Genomic DNA, 19768 nt, shown 5'->3' with positions numbered 1-19768 from the left:
GTAATCGGCTAAGATGCACTCATGCTGAGGGAGGGTGGGCCCCTGGTCCAGTGCGCCTGGTGTCCTAAGACACAGGGAGACGACGCCAGGTGGTGGTGGAGGCAGAGACGGAAGGGAAGTGTCCACCAGCCAAGGAATGCACACAGTTGTTGGAGACGCCAGAAGCTGAAACAATGGAACGGATTCCCCCTAGAGCCTTGGAGAGATCACTGCTCCGCCAACATCTGAACTTCCAACTTCCGGCCTCCAGAACAGCGGGAGAATGGATCTGTGTTGTCTTTAACCACCCAGTGAGTGGCTCTTTTCAAAGCAGCTCTAGGAAACTAAGGCACCTCCCTGCGGCTCAGGCCTATTCTGCCATTCCTCAGACCAACGACCAACAGCAGGGAAAGGGAGTGAACACTCACAAATGAAAAGCGGTAGCCTTGTGGATGTCTGAGTTTTCATGCCACGCGTTTTCACAGAACACCGCGTTCGTTTCTTTCTTTTTATTCATTTATTTTTGAGAGAGAAAGCACGACTCAGGGAGGTGCAGAGAGAGACTAGGGGAGAGCAGAGGATCTCAAGGGGGCTCCCGCTGACAGCAGACAGCCTGATGCGGGGCCTGAACTCATAACCTGAGCCTAAGTCAGACTCTCAACCGACTGAGCCACCCTGGGGCTCCCGGTGCATTTGTTTCTAATGCATTCCTGCCCTCCTGCCCAGGCAGTCAGGCCCCTGGTCACTGGAAAGAGCACTGTCAGGGACCTGGACCAGAATCACACGGGAACTGATAGACCTTGGGCGGCAGGAGCCAGGAGCCTTCAGGTATTTGGTTCATTCTCCTGGTGGTTCTTTGGCTCCTGAATGAGAAAGTGAGTTTCAAACCACGGATGGGGTCAGAGGGTCCTGACCCTGGGGTATAACGCGCAGGGGGACATCTCATTAGATGACCCAGATGAGGGACTGGTGTTTTATTTTTTAATGGGATGGGATTCCTACAGGCAGCCTCAACTGGGGGACCCCAAGAAGCCCGGGGGAGAAGGGGAGAAGGCCTGTGAGCCACAGGCAGCTTTGGTGGTGAAAAGAGTTATTTTGCAAGAGGAATCTAGAGAATCAGAATCCTGGCAGGGATCTAACGGCAGATTAAGTTGGAGAACTTTACTTTTAGGTGAAAGAAAGGAGCAGGGAGGCCTGTTTTTTGTTTTGTTTTTTTTTTTCTGGAATTTGCCAAATATGCTCAGGGTGGGGGTAAGGTGGCTTCAGTTTAACTCAAAACACATTTCCTGAGTGCCTATTAAGCTCAAGACTCTACACTGAGGCTTAGCTACCAAAGGATGATACCGAGGGATGAGCAGATACAGCCCCTGACCCTGAGATGACCCTTTCCATCCCACAGGAGAATGCGAATCATATTTCTAACTCAGGATGTGAGGCACAGTGAGAGAACCACCATTGCCGAGGTAGGGACAACAGCTCCTGCTCATACTGAGTGCTAAGCCTGTGCCAGGCAGGAGGCTATGCAGTTTATGCCCATTAATTCCTTTTATGCTCACCACAACCCCCTTGTGCTACCGGGATCCTCATTTGACAACAGAGACCAGAGAGGTTAAGTTACCTGCCCAAGGAGCACAGCCCAGCAGGCAACCAGGCGGAGACGTGAGTATCTGTGGTCTGTCTCCTGAGACCGAGTGCTAAATACTGAACTAACTCTCTCAGAGTATTGCTTCCGGCTGGCAGGAGTAGAGGGGTTGGGATGGTCCCAATGGCAGAGAATGTGCCCTGCGAGGCACTTGCAGGCAAGACTAGGTAATACGGGTCCTCCGAACCGTGCACGAGGGAGGGCCTCCCTCTCCACCTCCACGACCGGGACCCTAAGTGTCACACCCTAAGGCATTTAGACACAGTCTGCCTTAGAAGAAAATAAATAAATGATCAGTTGCCAAAGTCCCTTTTATCTCCGAGACCACGAATCCGTGAGGTGTAGAAAGCAAAAGCCACGGGGCCATGAGGGAGTCTCTCTCTGGTCCCTCTCCCAAGACAGAGAAAGCTGAGAGGTCAAGAGGGACGTTGTGGAAGCTTCTGTAATGGATGCAGCTGAAGAACACATCATCAAAGCTGCCACTCTCACTCTGACTTCAAGCGACCCAGCCGGTATCAGAAAGTTGTGAGTTTCTGTTACCCCTGAGCATTCTACTTCGGGGCTCACCCTTCCCGGTGAAGCGTTACACGGACCAACTTTTTATGTCAGAGCATTCTGTTGGGTGTGTGGCAAGAACAAAGGTGACGTCACCTGGTTTTAGAAGCGCGGGTCCAAGCCGGTGACAGAAATGCGTCGGTGAGGGCATTCTGAAGCTAAACACCCAGAAGGAAAGACACAGAAAAAACAAAACAAAAAGACACAGAAAAAGTAACACAGAAGATGTGACTCCCCTTCGGTGCTGTTTGGTCTGAGACCGGAGCCCTGGTTTGACGAGGGGAAGGGAACCGTTAGGTGCTTGTTTTTCCTACTGGATCAAGGGTCCAGTACCACCATAGGGTTGACATGAGCTCCAACTCTTTATTTAGTAAAACGAAAGCTCCAGGAACATTCTGGCAGCGGGAGGCATGAGTTGGTTCCTCCAAACAGAGCCCTCTGCTATTTAGGGACTCTACAAAACAGAAAAATGTGTATTACCAAATAACTATTTAGAGAAAATATTGAGGAAAAAAAAAAAAGATCTAGAGAGAACTGTTTGTTTTAATATGGTCTGTTTACAATGCATTATTACGGGACTGCAGAGAGTGTGTTAAGGGAACAAAAATGCATTTGCATATTTTCGGGGTCAAAATAGCCATGTTCAGACAGCACAGAGCAACCTCTCCTACACTTATTTTCCTTCTCTCTCTTTTTCTGGCATTTGATAGATTCTAGAAGTTCATCTAACTTGACCTTTGGCTCAACTGCCATTATTGCTATGAAAATATACTCTCAGACGAGGCCTCTTTCTCAAGTCAGGAGACGGTTTCTCTAAGCCAAACGGTTCCCAAACTTTTATCCGCACCAGAAATTCCCAGAGGGTTGGAGAAAGGATATATAGGGTCCCCTCCCTAGATTTTCTGATTTAGGGGGCCTGGCGTGGGGACCCAAGAATTTCCTTCCTTACAGGTTCTCTGCTGATACAGCTGAGGATGGTTCTGGGACCACACCCTGAGACACGCCGGCCCACGTGCGGCCCAGGACTGTGCACCAATGGACACACTGAGATGATCCGGACCGGAGAGAAAGGCCGTCTGACCGTCCTCGGGAGACAGGCCTCTTCCTTCTCCTCCCTGACATGAAGCTCAATGGGATAACAGGATCTAAGACAACCCTCTTGTGCCCACGAAAGGGCAACGAAGACAGCAAGGAAAACAGAACCGAGTTAGAGATGAAGGCACTCTGATTTCTGCTAGCGACACTGGCATCCCTGCTTCAAGCTGAACCCCGGCCTTACCAGGCACGTGAGTCGGCGAATTCGGTTTTTCGCTAAAGTAGGCTGCGTTATATCTATCGTTGGCCAGAAAAGAATCCTGAATCGGCCACCTGTTTTCTGGACGTTTATAGCACAGGGTCCTTCTGCCTCTTCTGTTCTCCCCTCCCTCACTGCTGCCACGGGAGGGCCTCTGGGACAAAGTCATGCTCCCGAGTCTACTCTCTCTTCACCTAGTTTCTTTTCTCAGTAATTCACCCAACTCAGGAACTTCTCCCACACACGCTCAGCGGTACCCAACTTTGAACTTCATTTTTCTGGCTGTGAGAATATACGCGTCTGTACACATGTCTGCTTCACTCCCTGGGTTGCCCACACTCTGAAGCACAACACCATGCAAATCTATGCCAAACACAGAACACTGAATATTACCTTACCCTGATGAAGTTGAAAGGCTCCAACCGTGACGCTTTGCATTCTTGAATCAATCTATTTGGTCAAAAACTAATAAAGTTAGCTTTTGAGTATCTCTGGGTTTTCTATAATCGCGGTTTTATGATTGATCCAGAGAGCCTCTCATTTTATTATTATTTTTTTAATTTTAGGAAGCGAAAGAGCACGTGAGCAGGGGAGAGGGGCAGGGGCAGGGAGAGAGAGAGAGAGAACCTGAAGCAGGTTCCACCCCATCTCACGACCCTAGGATCATGACCTGGGCCCAAATTGAGAGTCAGATGCTCAACTGACTGAGCCACCCAGGCGCCCCTGAGACCCTTTTAAGCCAAACTCTATTACTAACAACATCCTGGCACATCCTAGAATTTGGGATGATTACCCTAGCAATCACGCCATATGAATAGGTATCCACGAAAGTGTAAGATCCCAAGCACAGTTATGTTATACCCTGGAGGGACTTAATTTAAATGCAGAACTCAACTGACGGCCAGTAAATCATTAAATAGGCATGTCCTTGGTGTCCACAAAATACGTGAAATTCTAAGGACGTGGTGGCATAAAAAATATCGTCCTTATCGTAAGGAAAAAGGCAATGTAATAAGAAAGACAAGACCAAAATACTAACTGGACAATTGGAAAGTAGGGAATAAAGGCACTACTGTTATTTTTAAACAATGTGCCAAAGCACATATGACCAAAGCAGCACATTCTTCAAATATTCTAGAGGCTGCCATGGTTTACGTTGTAGCCAACCCACCACCATTCGTATCTGCGGCAGACACAGTTGGTGGCCTACCCCATTCACACCTCACCCGTCACCAGAACCCCCGCTTGGTTTTGGAAGGCAATGTGCTGCTATCTAGGCTGTGGATCGCGACGGGTCTGATTCACATGCGACACGCCTACCCCTTGCTTTCCCAGAACTCTTACAGATGGGATGGCAGAATGACCAAGTTCCAACCAGTGACACTAGGGCCAGAGCTGGTTGTCCTGATAAATGAGGAACACGCCAGCACAGCTCCTGGCTCGTGTGTTTTCCTCCAGCCTTGAACATACAAAAGGTGCCTGAAGACACACACCAGCCATCCTGTGACCCTGGGGCAGCCGTCACTGAGAGAAGGACCGAGAGATTTGCAGCCAATGCCAGTCCTGACATCACGGAAAAACCGAAGGCCTGAAACTTCTTAACATGTGAGAAAAAATGAATCTGTTTGCTTTCAACACCATTAAGTGGATTTTTAGATTACTTGAAGCTGAACACAATATTGTAAGTGATATAACTGCAGAGTCTTATTTTTTTATTCGGGGGCACCTGGCTGGCTCAGTCGCTTAAGCATCCCACTTCAGCTCAGGTCATGATCTCAAGGTTAGTGGGTTCGAGCCCCGCATTGGGCTCTGTGCTCACAACTCGGGAGCCTGGATTCTGCTTCGGATTCTGTGCCTCCCTCTCTCTCTGCCCCTCCCCCTCTCGTTCTCTCTCAAAAATAAAATAAAATAACATTTAGAAAATAATTCTCTATTCATCAGGCAGATCCAGGAAACATTCCCCAAACTTCAGTCCACATCTCTTCATGCTGTTGCCAGAACGTATATCCTCCCTCAACGTAAGGGCTGAGGCCACAGCCCTTAAAACAATTTTACAAGAAAACTTTGAGAGATGTTTTAACCCCTGGCAAGTTTATGACAATGAGCACCAGGACTAAATGGAACACCACTCCTTAGGTTAAACTATTTGTTCATTTGAGTCTATCTCATATGTGTTATGACTAAAACCAAACGCGGCTTAAAGCCCTAATAGGGAGATCTATGACTGTAATTACTAATTACCTTCTTAGCTTTCCTTCAGTTTTCAAGAAAAATATTTAATTAGCTTAAAACCATCTGTAAGCGTTGCTGAGTTAAAATTCGGACTCTGGTTTATTTTCATTCTCTCTCACAGCAAACGCTGAAAATCATTTTGGGGTTAACGTCCAGGAGAACGTGTGTTTTAAGCTTTCACCGGAGATTCTAAAATTTCACCAGACGAAGCCGGTTTGATGTTCTGTAGAATTTGTCACACAGTTGTGTCCTAACCTCGTGGTTCTGTTTATTAGTGCAGACACTGAACGCAGTCAGATATTTTGGAAAATGTGAAACGGATTTCACGGATATCACACCCCACACGCCCGTCAGAGCTATCACCAGGGAATCATGTTTCAAATAACAAAACACAGCAAAAAAAAAAAAAAAATCAGGGTTCTAAAGACAAAGAATAACCTTCAATAATTTCTGGAAGCAGTAGGGTCGTATGGAAGCCTTCAAACAACCAGAAAAAATAGCGGGGTGTTCATCTGATCACAAGGCACAGGATGCCAGGGCGCAAAATTAAAAGAAGAAACTTTGGAGGAAATGAATAAACATGACTGCATTATGAAAATATTGAAATTTCTGTGTAGCGAAAATTAAGAATGAATAAGAAACTAGGAAAACAGCATGTAACAAATCATTAGATGAAAACAACAACAACAACAACCCCACGATATGGTATTATAATCGAGGAAAGAACCAGGCAAGGCCACGAGTGTGAATTGTGGCTGAGAAGAAGAAATACAAGTTACCAACCAGCATCTGCTTCATAAATGCCAAACACCGGGGGAAAGGAGCCAACAAAGAGCTCCACCCTGTACAGCAGAGGGAAACGATTAAGGTATAAGAGGTTTAGATAACACCAGCTGACGCATGGAAGGGTTGAATCACTGTAGTGCACACCTGAAACGAATACAACCCTGAACCAATTTCAATTAAGAAAAACAAACAAAAAAAAATTTAAGGTATAAAAATCTTATTTAAATTACATAGTTAACTACTGGAAGAACTAAGAAAAATAATACAGCAGTCCCCACTGACCCATGGGGAATCTGTCCCCAAGTTCCCCCCTCCCCCACCCCCCAGGGGACGCCGGAAACCGCGGAGAGCATCGAACCCAGCACGTACTACATGTCTTCCCATCGGGACATACCTGTGATGAACTTGAACTTACACATCAGGCGCAGTAAGAGATTCTCAACAGCGGTAATGAAATAGAACGCTGGGGCGCCTGGGTGGCTCAGTCCTGTTAAGCAACTGACTCTGGGTCTCGGCTCACGTCATGATCTCGCGGTTTGTGAGAGCGAGCCCCCCTCCCCTCCCCCACCTCCAGCAGTGGGCTCCCTGCTGACAACGTGGAGCCTGCTTGGGATTCTCTTTCTTTCTCTTTCTCTCTCTCTCTCTCTCTCCCTGCCCCTCCCACATGTGCATGCACGCGGGTGCACTCTGCTCTCTCTCTCTCTCTCAAATAAATAAATAAGCTTAAAAAACAAAACCCTTAGAACAATTGGCTGTTAAACAAAAAAAAAAAAAAAAGAAAGAAAAAAGTTGTGTGAATGCGGCCTCTCTCTCAAAACATCTCATTGGCCTGTACTCACCTTCCTCTGGTGACGGCGCAGGATGACGTCCCCTCGTCTCCTCTCGGGGCCGAGATGACGTCAGGTAAACGACCAGGCCCCTATTGACCGTCTGCAGATTCGTCAGAAGGAGGATCCGCGGCTTCCGGTTGGCAGTGACCCGAACCCACGGAAGGGAAAGTGCGGACCGCGAATCTGCAGATAAGGGTGAATTCGTGTAGAATCCGCTGTGCTTGGGGCGGGCGGGCGTCGCAGGACAGGAGAGAAAGACAGGATGAGGGACAATGAATGATCGCTGTCCTCAACAGGAGCCAAAAGCTACTCTCTAAAGAAAGAATTAAATATGTAATGTAAAAGTATGGTTCTAAAAACAAGCGGTGGAAAAACAACAGAGAAATGGATTCGAATGATCAGAAGGAAAACACACACAAACCCATGCAAAAACAAAAAAAAAAAACCTTAAAAAGCAAGAATAGAAAGCAAAACAAAAAGCAAGAAAAGATTTTAAAAGAGAAGCAAGCTCCCCCCCGCCCCCCATAGGAGTTCTCTCAGAATAAGGAAAAATGCATTCAGTAAAAGATTTTAATTTACCTCCCTCGGTTAGGGACATATGAAGTGGACAAAAAAAAAAAAAAAATTACTAAGGATATGGATAACATAACGGTAACAATAGAAAGCTAAGACAGACCTAATTGCCAAATATCCAATTCCATCATGTGGAAACAGGAAATGGATATTTGGAAAGACTCGCAAAAACTGACCACAAAATAGCCCACATTGAAATCCTCATCAAATTCCAAAATGTATGGAAGAAGTACTTAGGCCTTCAGACCTCAGTGCAATGAGAGGAAAGTTAGCACAATTAAAATACTACCAAACCACGTGTTTTTGTCGGGGTTTCCCCAAAAGCAGAATCTGAGAGGAAGACTGCTGCACATAGTTTATTTGGGAGACAGGACAAAAGGAAGGAAGAGGGGAAAGGGAGACAAAATTAGCATGTGAAAAGAGGGAAACAGGAGATCTCAGATTTCCTGAGGACCCTCTAGGAAATCACGAAGAATGTACCTCCGAATTTTCCCATCCAGGGAAGATAACCTGGGTGTTTATCACTGACTCCTGTCCCTCATCTCTTGCAGGCAGCTCCAGAGAATATTCTCTCTGGCATTGCCAGCTGTCCTACATGCCCTGGGCCGCTAAAGGAGAAGTTCCTTTAGGCAGAGAAGGGGAAAGCTGTGACTGGCGTCCCAGATGGAAAGCTCCCGATATGCACAACTGTCCCCCAAGTAAACACAGAGGGAGGCAGAGGGGCTACGTGCTGGACACAGCAGAAGGGGACTCCCCGTGAGTCCTGCCTTTGTATAACTCCCTCCCCTCCAGTACTCGTGGAACCCGAGCAGACTCCAACCAACACAACACCACAAGGGGATGGGAAGCCACTCTCACGCTGAGGTTTGGTTAGGTTACGTTTTATGAAAAAAGATGAAGGGGGTTGCAGGTATAATTAAAGTCCCAGGTTAGTTGGTTTTGATTTAGTCCAAAGGGACATTATCTTGGGTGGGTCTGACTTAGTAAGGTGAACATGTTTTTTAAGTTGCTTTCTTTATTTTGAGAGAGATGGATTGAGCACAAGCAAGGGGAGGGGCAGAGAGAGAGAGAGAGAGAGAGAGAGAGAGAATGAATCCTAAGTAGGGTCCACACCAGCAGCACAAAGCCAGACCACAGGAAACTGTGAGATCACTACCTGAGCCGTAATCAAGAGTCAAACACTTCACTGACTGAGCCACCCAGGCGCCCCCAGGAAGGTGAAAAATCCTTAAAAGGGCAACTGCCCCATCCCAAAGGCAGAGAGAAGTCCCTGGCTGACCTTGAAGAAGCAAAAGCAAAGTTGTAAAGTGTCTGGAAGGTGAGCTCTCTGCCAGCTGACACGGTGACTGTGGCCTTGTCAGACCTCAACAGGGATCAAGGTCTGAACTCCTGAGCCACAAAGGCTAACAGTACCTGTTGCTTTAGGTCACTAAGTTTGTGGCGATTTCTCATACAGCACAGAAAACTAATATGGGATGTGTGATATCTGCAGCATCCTTTTCATTAGAGAGTAAGTCCTAACACCTGACCCTCGGGTCTAGGAGTCACCAAAAGTGGGAGTGCAGATCACAGATGTTAACAGCAGTGAAAACAGTGGGGCCCCTGGGTGGCTCAGTCGGTTGAGCGTCCGACTTCGGCTCAGGTCATGATCTCGTGGTTCATGAGTTCAAACCCCACATCAGGCGCTGTGCTCACAGCTCAGAGCCTGGAGCCTGCTTCAAATTCTGTGTCTTCTTCTCTCGCTCTCTGTCCCTCCCCCACTCGTGCTCGCTCTCTCGCTCTCTCTCAAAAATGAATAAACATTAAAGAATTAAAAAACAAAAGAAAATCTGAATGGAAAAATACCATAAACAAACTCAGAAGACATACGATCTAGCAAGATTACGACACGTACCCCGTGTCCCAGCAATCCAACTCGCTTACATATGAAACGACGTATGAAATGATGCAGTCAATTCACACTGACATTCCATTCAATGAATGTTTGTTAACAACCTACTATGTGTCAGTCCTGTTCTTATTGCCGAAGATAAAGCAGGTAACAAAATCCTTCCTCTACTCAAGGAAGGGAGTAATTTTGTCTTGAAGGAAGGAAATAACTCTGGGTAAAGGAAAACCATGAAAAAATTAAAAAGACCAAGGGGCGCCTGGGTGGCTCAGTTGGTTAAGCGGCCAACTTCAGCTCAGGTCATGATCTCACAGTCCGCGGGTTCAAGCCCTGCATCAGGCTCTGTGCTGACAGCTCAGAGCCTGGAGCCTGCCTCGGAGCTTGCCTGTGTCTCCCTCTCTCTCTGCCCCTCCCCTGCTCACACTTTCTCTCTCACTCTCTCTCTCTCTCTCTCTCTCTCAAAAATGAATAAATGTTAAAAAAAATTAAATAAAAATAAGAGACCAATAAATTCTGGTTCATACATACCTTGATATACTATAATGTTATTTTAGAAAGTTGGGGCACCTGGGTGTCTCAGTCAGTTAAGCAGCCAACTTCAGCTCAGGTCATGATCTCACAGTCCATGAGTTCGAGCCCCGCGTCGGGCTCTGTGCTGACAGCTCAGAGCCTGGAGCCTGCTTCGGATTCTGCGTTTCCCTCTCTCTCTGCTTCTCCCTTGCTTGTGCTCTGTCTCTCTGTCTCTCTCTCAAAAATGAATAAAAAACATTAAAAAAAATTAGAAAGTGAGGCAGCACTTTCTGTATTGATATAAAAGATAGAGCAAGGAAAACAAACAAGATGTAAAAGCATATGCCTAATAATTGCTGTTTTTGTAAAAAAAAAAAAAAAACAACAACAACACACACACACACACAGGACACACAGAAGCTAGTCTCTGGGTGTCTGGGAAATCAGGGTGGGAAGGAGACATATTCTGCTACATATCCTTTTATACCTTTGGAATTATTTTCCATGATATGCATTAAATATAAAATAATGCATGAGACTTATTACCAAACACATAAACAAATAGAAATGGCTGGGTGTATATGCCCCAACTAGTGTTACATCCGAGTGTACTATTATACTAAATAATAGCAAATTTTAAAACTATAAAGAAAAGGAAACGTAAGTCTACAAGTATAGAAAGTGCTCTGTGCTTCTTCTTAAATTCGTGCTTGCAAAATTCCCGTTCAACTCCTAGCCACATGTTTGGGTTGATTCTCTGATCTTCCTTAGGTCAATGTATTTCCAGGATCCATGTGATGAAGTGCAGTCATAGCCCACACAAGGCCACTTCATCGTCACCATGGGGCTCCAGCAGAGATCAGCGTCCTGGGCTCTTTATTTTTCCCCTGCGTCTCAAAATGACCAGAGTAGACTTGGGGGCCACCTGGGCTCCTCCACTATTTCCAAAACCTACTGGATTACCTTCTTCCCCATAGACCAGCCCCTTCCCTAGCTCTCTAATAAGTTTTTAGCAACGTCATTAGGACTCTGTCTATTTCTAGTGAGTCCTTAATAATCATCAGGTAAATCGCTCTTATGGACTGAATGTGTCTCCCCCAAAATTCACACGGCGAAACCATACCCCAGGGTCATCGTATCAGGAGATGGGGCTTTGGGGGAGGTAGTTAGGGTTAGATGAGGTCATGAGGGTGGGGCCCACACAACAGGAGTAGTGTCCTTATAAGAAGAGACCCCAGGGAGACCTGGGTAGCTCAGTCAGTGAAGCATCCCACTTGGGCTCAGGTCATGATCTTGTGGTCTGTGAGTTCAAGCCCCGCATCAGGCTCTGTGCTGACAGCTCGGAGCCTGGAGCCTGCTTCGGATTCTGTGTCTCCCTCTCTCTCTGCCCCTCCCCCACCCGCACTCTGTCTCTCTCTCTCTCTCTCTCTCTGAAAAATGAATAAACATTAAAAAAATGCTCCCTGTTTCCCCCACAAGAGGACACAACACAAAAGGTCATGTGACAAGGGGTCACGTGATCACATAGGAAGACGGCAGGTGCCTACCGGCCAAGAGAATTTTCAGAACGAAACCTACCTTGCCAGCACCTTCCTCTTCTCAGGCTCCAGAAGTATGAGAAACAGATTTCTGTTGTTCAATCCACCCTGTCTGTGGTATTGTGTTAAGGCACCCTGAGTTCACAGATACAAACATTTTCACTAATTTCACCACGTAACTGTCCAGAGGGGCCAGGCCATTTTGAAACACTGGAGAAAGAGTGTCGTGATGGTCGCACAGCAGTGTAAGTGAATTTAATGCCACTGAACTATACCCTTAAAAGTGGTAAAAATGGTAACTTTTGTTATTTATTTTTGTGTCACAGAAAAGAAAAAAGGCATCAAACTCATTTTCTCATTTTAAACGCAGTTACCCCACCCCCGACTTGCCCAAGAGACAAACATGTCTACAGCCTCCCTGTGGAAAAGGATACTATAGGAAAGATGCTCATCACATAGTTATTTAATGTTTGAAAATAGAACTTTGACAAAAAAAAAATGTAGGCATGGGGTTGCAGGGTAAATGAACCGTCACACTGTAAGTTAATAACCCCCAGGAATCCTGGAGGCTATTTTAAAACATGGTATTAAGAGCCCTGGAAGAATCTGTGATGAAGATGAAAAAATACTAGACCCTTGGAAAACAAAATTCCCAACTCGTCCGCTCCCAAAGGCAACGATGCTCCATCAGCCCCGGGCTTTGGAAACACAAGGAGAGAGAGAGAGAAAGGGAATGTCTGGACATGGAGAGTTTGCAGTAGAAATTGGAGGAGCAGGCAGGACATAAAGAGCGTCCGAGAGAAAAGTCACCTCCTGGAGCCTTACGGCACCCTATGCCCCTAGCTTGCCAGGGTCCACTTGAAATGAACTAGCCAAAGGCTGGATACCTTGACCTTTCAAGTGACTTACTGAATCAGGTGTTTCTATGTTTAATATGGATGCTTTCCCGTTCTTTCTGGCACACACGTGCCCTGGGATGTCAGAGACCCTAGCCCCTGATGAAAATATCTGTTCCGCAATGTGTCCTTCTCTGTATCATTGCTTCCGAGAGGTAGACTGGAGGAGTATGCAGTTCAGAGGGCAGATGGAGGGCCACACTTGCCCTGCAGTCCCCAGAGGGCTGGGTGGCTACCGTGCAATCCGTACTGGGGACATTTGGAGTACAAGTCGCTGTTGGCGCTGTGATCTCTGGCAGGACATCGGCTTCCCTGGACCGCAGCGTCCCCAGCTGTGAAATGTGGATGATACTGAATGGTGCCCCGCCCCTGTTGTGTGGTTAGGAGGATTCCGTGAGCCGATGCGCTTAGGAAGAGAATATCCTGAACTACCCACCTTTGTGCCTCCCTTTCTCCCACACTGCCCCCCTCCCCCTGCCCCGCCGTGGTCAGCCACCAAGGGAAACAGCACTGTTACAAAAATGAGGACCAGACACCGTCAATGTTTGCAATATTGGTTTCCAGGCCAGGTGGCTCCAGGAAGCCTTGCTTGGGGTAGGGGAGGTCGGTAGGAAGGAGGAGGGTTGTGTCAACAGGGAACAGCTTTGTACAACGCACACGTGGGCAAGGCATGGGAGATACTGGTAGACAAGACCATCCTAAGCTGGTCGGGCATCCAGGCGAAGTTGGATCCCTGTTATCGAGTCTGGTGGGTGAGGACAGGTGCGATGAACTTCCCATTCCTTACCACCTCCCTACCCGTTCTGAGGCTGGGAATTCCAGAAGCATGCTCCCGACAGGTCCTGCAGACGGAGGAAGCAGGAAGCCCCACTCTGAAGTGGAGAGGCGGGGCTGGTGAGTGCAGGCTTTAAGTGACACCCAGTCGACACAAACTTCACGGCTGGTTGGTTCCTTCCTTCCACCTCGCTTGTGCAAGGTTCGCAGACTGTTTGTTACACCCCTTCTCATTAATCATAGAGCTGAAGTGCTACTAACTTCAGCAATCTGAAACGATGTCCGGGGGCGCCTGGGTGGCTCAGTCCGTTAAGCACCTGACTCTGGATCTCCGCTCAGGTCATGGTCTCACGGTTTGTGAGTTCGAGCCCTGCATCAGGCTCTGTGCTGACAGTGCAGGCCCCTGCTTGGGATTCTCTCTCTCTCCCTCTCTCTCTCTCTGCCCCTCCCCCCATTTGCGCTGTCTCTGTCTCTCTCAAAATAAATAAAGTTTTGGGGCGCCTGGGTGGCTCAGTCGGTTAAGCGTCCGACTTCAGCTCAGGTCATGATCTCACAGTTCGTGGGTTCGAGCCCCGCATTGGGCTCTGTGCTGACAGCTCAGAGCCTGGAGCCTGCTTCGGATTCTGTGTCTCCCTCTCTCTCTGTCCCTCCCCTGCTCACACTCTGTCTCTCTCTCCTTCGAAAATAAATAAACATTAAAAAAAATTTTTAAGTAATAAAAAAAGGGGGCGCCTGGGTGGCTCAGTCAGTTAAGCGTCCGACTTCAGCTCAGGTCATGATCTCACAGTTCATGGGTTCGAGCCCCGCGTCGGGCTCTGTGCTGATGGCTCAGAGCCTGGAGCCTGCTTCAGATTCTGTGTCTCCCTCTCTCTCTGCCCCCTCTGCTGCTCAGCTCTGTCTCTCTCTGTCTCAAAAATAAATAAAAACATTAAAAAAATTTTTTTAAATAAATAAATAATTAAAAAATAATAAAATGACATCCAACGATGCTTTGTGTCATCTAGACAAACCTACTATTGATTCTGACTCAGAGCCTTCACCAGCTGATTAGCCACCCTGAGGGCGGTTGAATAGCAATAATTTGCTCTGACATGTCACAATACTCATGCTAAAGTATTTTAGTCCAATAATACTAATAATAAAGCCACTGCTTAGACGGAATGGCTGGATGAAAGGACAAAATAGTCATTAAAAAGCTATCATCCATTAAATGCTCCCCACATGGTAAGTATTACGCAACCCATCTACTGTATCTTATTTAATAACTGCAACAACCCTGAACTGTGAACTGTGTGGGTTTATCTCCATTTTACAACTGAGGAAACTGAGGCATGGAGAGGAGGTAACAACCCCCAAGGTCACCTAATCAACTGGAACTAGAGCCATGATTCAAATCTAGGCCTGCCTGACACAATTCAAGGCAAGAAAGGCATTTTTGCATCTAAAACCGAGCAGCTTGGATTTAGATCCTTGACCACCTCATCTACAGAGGAAACGCATTTTTCCACCCTAAGTAGAAAAATGTGCAGAAATCTCCAGTATCTCAGGTATGAGAGGTTGAGGACAATTGAAAGGGTGATTCAGAAATGCAGACTTTGGGGGACACCTGGATGGCTCAGTCAGTTAAGCGTTTGACTCTCGGTTCCGGCTCAGGTCGGGATCTCAGGGTTTCATGGGCTTGAGCCCCGCATCGGGCTCCGTGCTGGCAGCATAGAGCCTGCTTGGGATTCTCTCTCTCTCCTCTCTCTCTGCCCCCCCTCCACCCTTGGCACTGTCTCTGTCTCTCTCAAGTAAAATTTTAAAGGGATTAAAAAAAAAAAGAAATGCAGACTTTGGGAGTTTAAAGGTCTCCCATTTTACAAGAAGCTGGAGAAATGGAAGGGAAATACCAACGATGCAGAAGAAACTGGCAAAGCTTCAGGACCAACCAGGTAAATGAGTGTATTTTCAACATGTTTTGTTTCCAACTGCCTCTGGCAATTGAATGCCTGTCACGGCGTGATGATTGGGGGGGGACACGCTTTTCTCCCCTGTCCACTGAGGATGGAGACGAAGACTAGTTGTGCATTATGTGCCCCATGGGACAACTACGAGAAAAGAAACAAACCAAGAAATCCAGAAGAAATGATTGCATGCATTCAATCAAAAGGTAAGTAGCATCTACCACAGTCACGTGATGCCAGAATTTCCCACCTACACGGCAGTGTATTAAATGCATTGACAGGTCTAAACACCCAGCAAGTAGAAGGACATAGGACGGACACTCCCCCTGAGCCTGAGTGGGGCAAGGATCGTGGGAGAGATGATCCTTGAGTAATCCTTGAAGAATGTGCAGGGGTCAACAGGTGAGGGGGGAGGGCCCGTGAATGAAACATACTACAGGATGTGGGAAGATGACGGCCATAATATAGACTGGCCCAGAAACTGACACGCCCTGGGTTCAAATCTAGAAAGTGTAAGCTATGGGGCTGGAGAGGGTGGGTTGGGGACCTGGTCGTGGAAAGATCTCATACTTATGTGCCATTTCTGCAAGCCTACATTTCTTAGAAACAAAAAGAGCCTGCCCTAGGGGTTGAGGGAAATTAGGTGTTTATGATTAATACCCAGTTGAGGCTCCCTCTCTCCGTGGACTTAGAAGTCCACAGAAGGAGCATCAGGAAAGGACATACCTTTAGAGCTGTCTGCTGTGCTGATGCCCAGAGAAACCTCAGTGAGACCATAAGGTGTTCAGAGGGTATCTTTCAGGGTTCAATGACTTCCTGCCAAGAAAGCCCATGGCACTCTTTAATGCACTAGAGTGTTTCTGTGCAGGGATTATAAATCATGGAGGCCGGGTGGGGGGGGGGGCATTTCTCTCCAACTCACCCACCATGGTGCCCAGCCCTGTGCAAGCCTGCAATTGGGCACAGCCATGCTGATGGTAACGACCAAGCCGAGTGGACAGTGAGTAAATCAATTCGCATTAAAATCTGAGGTTTCTTTCTTGTTTTTAATCCTCTGCTAACTGCCCCGCAGGAACAGATGTTGTTATTCTGAGCCTGGCATATTATAGGAATGACTTAACAGCGTCCTTGCCAGCTCATTGTGTTTGGGGTTTGAAGGCTTTGCACTGTTTCCTTTTCTTTTTTTGATTAAAACGTGGTGCCAAAAACCATATAGAAATCAGAGACCGCGAGCCCTCCAAGACACTGCCTTTGCAGGAGCACAGAAGTTTCTCTGACTAGCAGTGCCTGCTCTCTCTCTGCCTTCCCCCCCCCCCCCATGCTTCCTTAGAGCTGGCTCCTACCTTGTTCTCCTCTGGTGCAACTTGGTGTTGCTGTGCCTAACTGGCAATGACAAGGGTCACATAAGTGGGGAGGGGGGGCTGGACTGCTACACCACAGCAGCCTGGAAGTATGGGGCCCAGGTACGCTTCTCAGCAGAGAGCTTCTGTTTGTGTAGGAAACACCAAGGTCTCTCAGGCTCTGTATAACCCCTGCCGTTTTCTAGAAACATGCAGCCCTCTCAGGCCACCTCGGGCATTCCCAGTTTTAACACAGATGCAAGCAGTGTATTTCTGCACCGAAAGAAAAACGGAAATCAACCACACTGGCATAATATAATTGGGCACAGACAGCTCGGCTGGGAGGGTGACATTAGGGAATGGTGGAGACTGGGCTGAACCATAGTGAGTTTCTCGTCTGAAGTGGGCAACCGCCATCCTGCGTTAGCCAGGTTTTGCTTGGTGGGACTTGCGTGTCGATGGTGCATTAACATACTTTCCCATTGTTTTTGGAGAGAAGCCAACATTTTGTATTTTTAGGGGAAATGTGCTGGATTTTAAATGCTGAGTTTTTTGTTTTTCTGTTTTTTGTTTTGTTTTGTTTTTTGTTTTTGTTTTACTGGGAAGAAACAGACAAGGTGGCTATGGGCTGGAGACGGCCTCTGGGTCTCTGATGTTTTTTGCAGATGAGAAAACTGGGGTCTGGAGAGATGGATGGACCTTGCAGTTCCAGAATGAGTAGGAAGCAAGCAAGAACAGAGCAAGCACCCTGGTTAGGGTCCTGCCCCTCAGTCCTGTCTTTTCCCAGCCACTACTGTTGAGTGACTATTCCTACACATATTATATACCCTACCCTATAGTATAGCCCCTTCACGTATATATCTTTTGTATTGTCTGTTGTTCCTAAAATGGTGTTGGGTGCATAGTACATGTCCACAGCTAATGCTTGGATGGCAGAGGGATGGAGGGATAAATGGGTGAGTGGATGGATAGATTGGTGAAAGAATAAAGCAAGAAAGGAAATAGCAGTTTCTTAATCATGAGTATCACTCAGCCAGGGGAAATGGATTGACACAGGAATGGGGAACCCTTGGGGCACCTGAGTGGCTCAGTCAGTTAAGTGTCCAACTCTTGATCTTGGCTCAGGTCATGATATCACAGTTCGTGGGTTCAAGCTCTGCCTTGGGCTCTGTGCTGATGGCACAGAGCCTGCTTGGGATTCTGTCTCTCCTTCTCTCTGCCCCTCACCTGCTTGCGTTCTCTCTCTCTCTCAAAATAAATAAATAAACTTTAATTTTTTTAAAAAATGGAATTGGGATGGGGCGCCTGGGTGGCTCAGTCGGTTAAGCGTCCGACTTCGGCTCAGGTCATGATCTCACGGTCCGTGAGTTCGAGCCCCGCATCGGGCTGTTTGCTGACAGCTCAGAGCCTGGAACCTGTTTCAGATTCTGTGTCTCCCCCTCTCTCTGCCCCTCCCCTGTTCATGCTCTGTCTCTCTCTGTCTCAAAAATAAATAAACGTTAAAAAAATAAAAAAATTTAATTTAATTTAATTTAATTTAATTTAAAAAAGGAATTGGGAAACCTTAAATTCTGGGTTATTTTTATCAGCTTACTATCAGCTTCATTCAACCAAATTAAGTGATATTCATAGAGTTTCGTCAGAATCCGTATCTGTCCCGACCCCTTCCCCCACCCCAACCATGAAATGACTGTGATTCATTAGTGCATAAGATGATGTACACAGTATGTTTCCTGTAACCATGTTCGAGGGAAAACACTAGAAACAAAGTGAATACAGCTCAATAGAAGAACGTATATACCGTATTACATCTACACAATAGATAAAAATACACAACCAATGAAAACAAGAAACTAGAGTGATCCCTTTGACTTGGAGGGAGTTCTATAAGGCATAACTGAGTGAAAAGAAAATCAAGACACCTGGGGCTCCTGGGTGGCTCAGCCGGTTAAGCCTCTGACTTTGGCTCAGTCATGATCTCGTGGTTCATGAGTTCGAGCCCCACATCGGCTCTGTGCTGACAGCTCAGAGCCTGGAGCCTGCTTCTGATTTTGTGTCTCCCTCTCTCTCTGCCCCTCCCCCGTTCATGCTCTGTCTCTCTCTGTCTCAAAAATAAATAAAGGTTAAAAAAATTTTTTAAAGTATTATTTAAAGAAAGAAAATCAAGATGCAGAAAAGTGTGTATACTGGTATACCAATTTTTTATTTTATTTATTTATTTATTTACATTTATTTATTTTTAAGAGACAGAGTGAGACAAAGTGAGAGTGGGGAAGGGACAGAGAGAGAGGGAGGGAGACACAGAATCTGAAGCAGGCTCCAGGCTCCGAGCTGTCAGCACAGAGCCGACGTGGGGCTCAAACCCACAAACTGTGAGATCATGACCTGAGCTGGAGTCAGATGCTCAACCGACTGAGCCACCCAGGCACCCCACCAATTTTTAAAAATCCAACCCCCTAATATACGTATGTGTTTATTTGTGTGTGTGTGTGTGTGTATAATCTGTTTTGAATTATATGTGTACATAGAAAATATGAAATGTATGCATTAATTTGTTAATATAGATTACTTCGTTGTGAGAGGCTAACAAAGGCAAGAGGGTGCAAAAAAGTAAAAGCAAAAAAAAAAAAAATCTTTTCCAGCCACTGAAGAAGAAAAGGGACCAGAAAAATGAGATCCGTTACAAAGTATAATGAAATTTAGATTGTTTTTGTCATACATCTGAACAGAGTCCTGTACACTCTGACCCAGCTTTGTATTTTCAGGTAATCAACCTACGTCATTCTATTTTATGTTAAAGATGCAGCGAGAGGGGCGCCTGGGTGGCTCAGTCGGTTAAGCGTCCGACTTCAGCTCAGGTCACGATCTCGCGGTCCGTGAGTTCGAGCCCCGCGTCGGGCTCTGGGCTGATGGCTCAGAGCCTGGAGCCTGCTTGCGATTCTGTGTCTCCCTCCCTCTCTGACCCTCCCTCGTTCATGTTCTGTCTCT

At 46.8% G+C, this 19768-nt stretch overlaps 1 long non-coding RNA gene across 1 annotated transcript in view; it reads right to left on the bottom strand.

Annotated features, from left to right (window-relative positions):
- Positions 1 to 7027, bottom strand: part of LOC111557827 — a 58322-nt gene extending 51295 nt beyond the window's left edge. Inside the window, exon 1 of the long non-coding RNA XR_002738192.2 lies at positions 6883 to 7027. This is a non-coding gene — a long non-coding RNA (uncharacterized LOC111557827). The remainder of the gene's footprint in view (positions 1 to 6882) is intronic.
- Between the last annotated feature and the right edge of the window lie 12741 nt (positions 7028 to 19768).

This window comes from Felis catus, chromosome E1, assembly GCF_018350175.1.
Source record: "Felis catus isolate Fca126 chromosome E1, F.catus_Fca126_mat1.0, whole genome shotgun sequence".
NCBI lineage: Eukaryota > Metazoa > Chordata > Mammalia > Carnivora > Felidae > Felis > Felis catus.
Note: the sequence above shows the minus strand (reverse complement) of the source record. Positions and strands in the feature narration are given on the sequence as shown.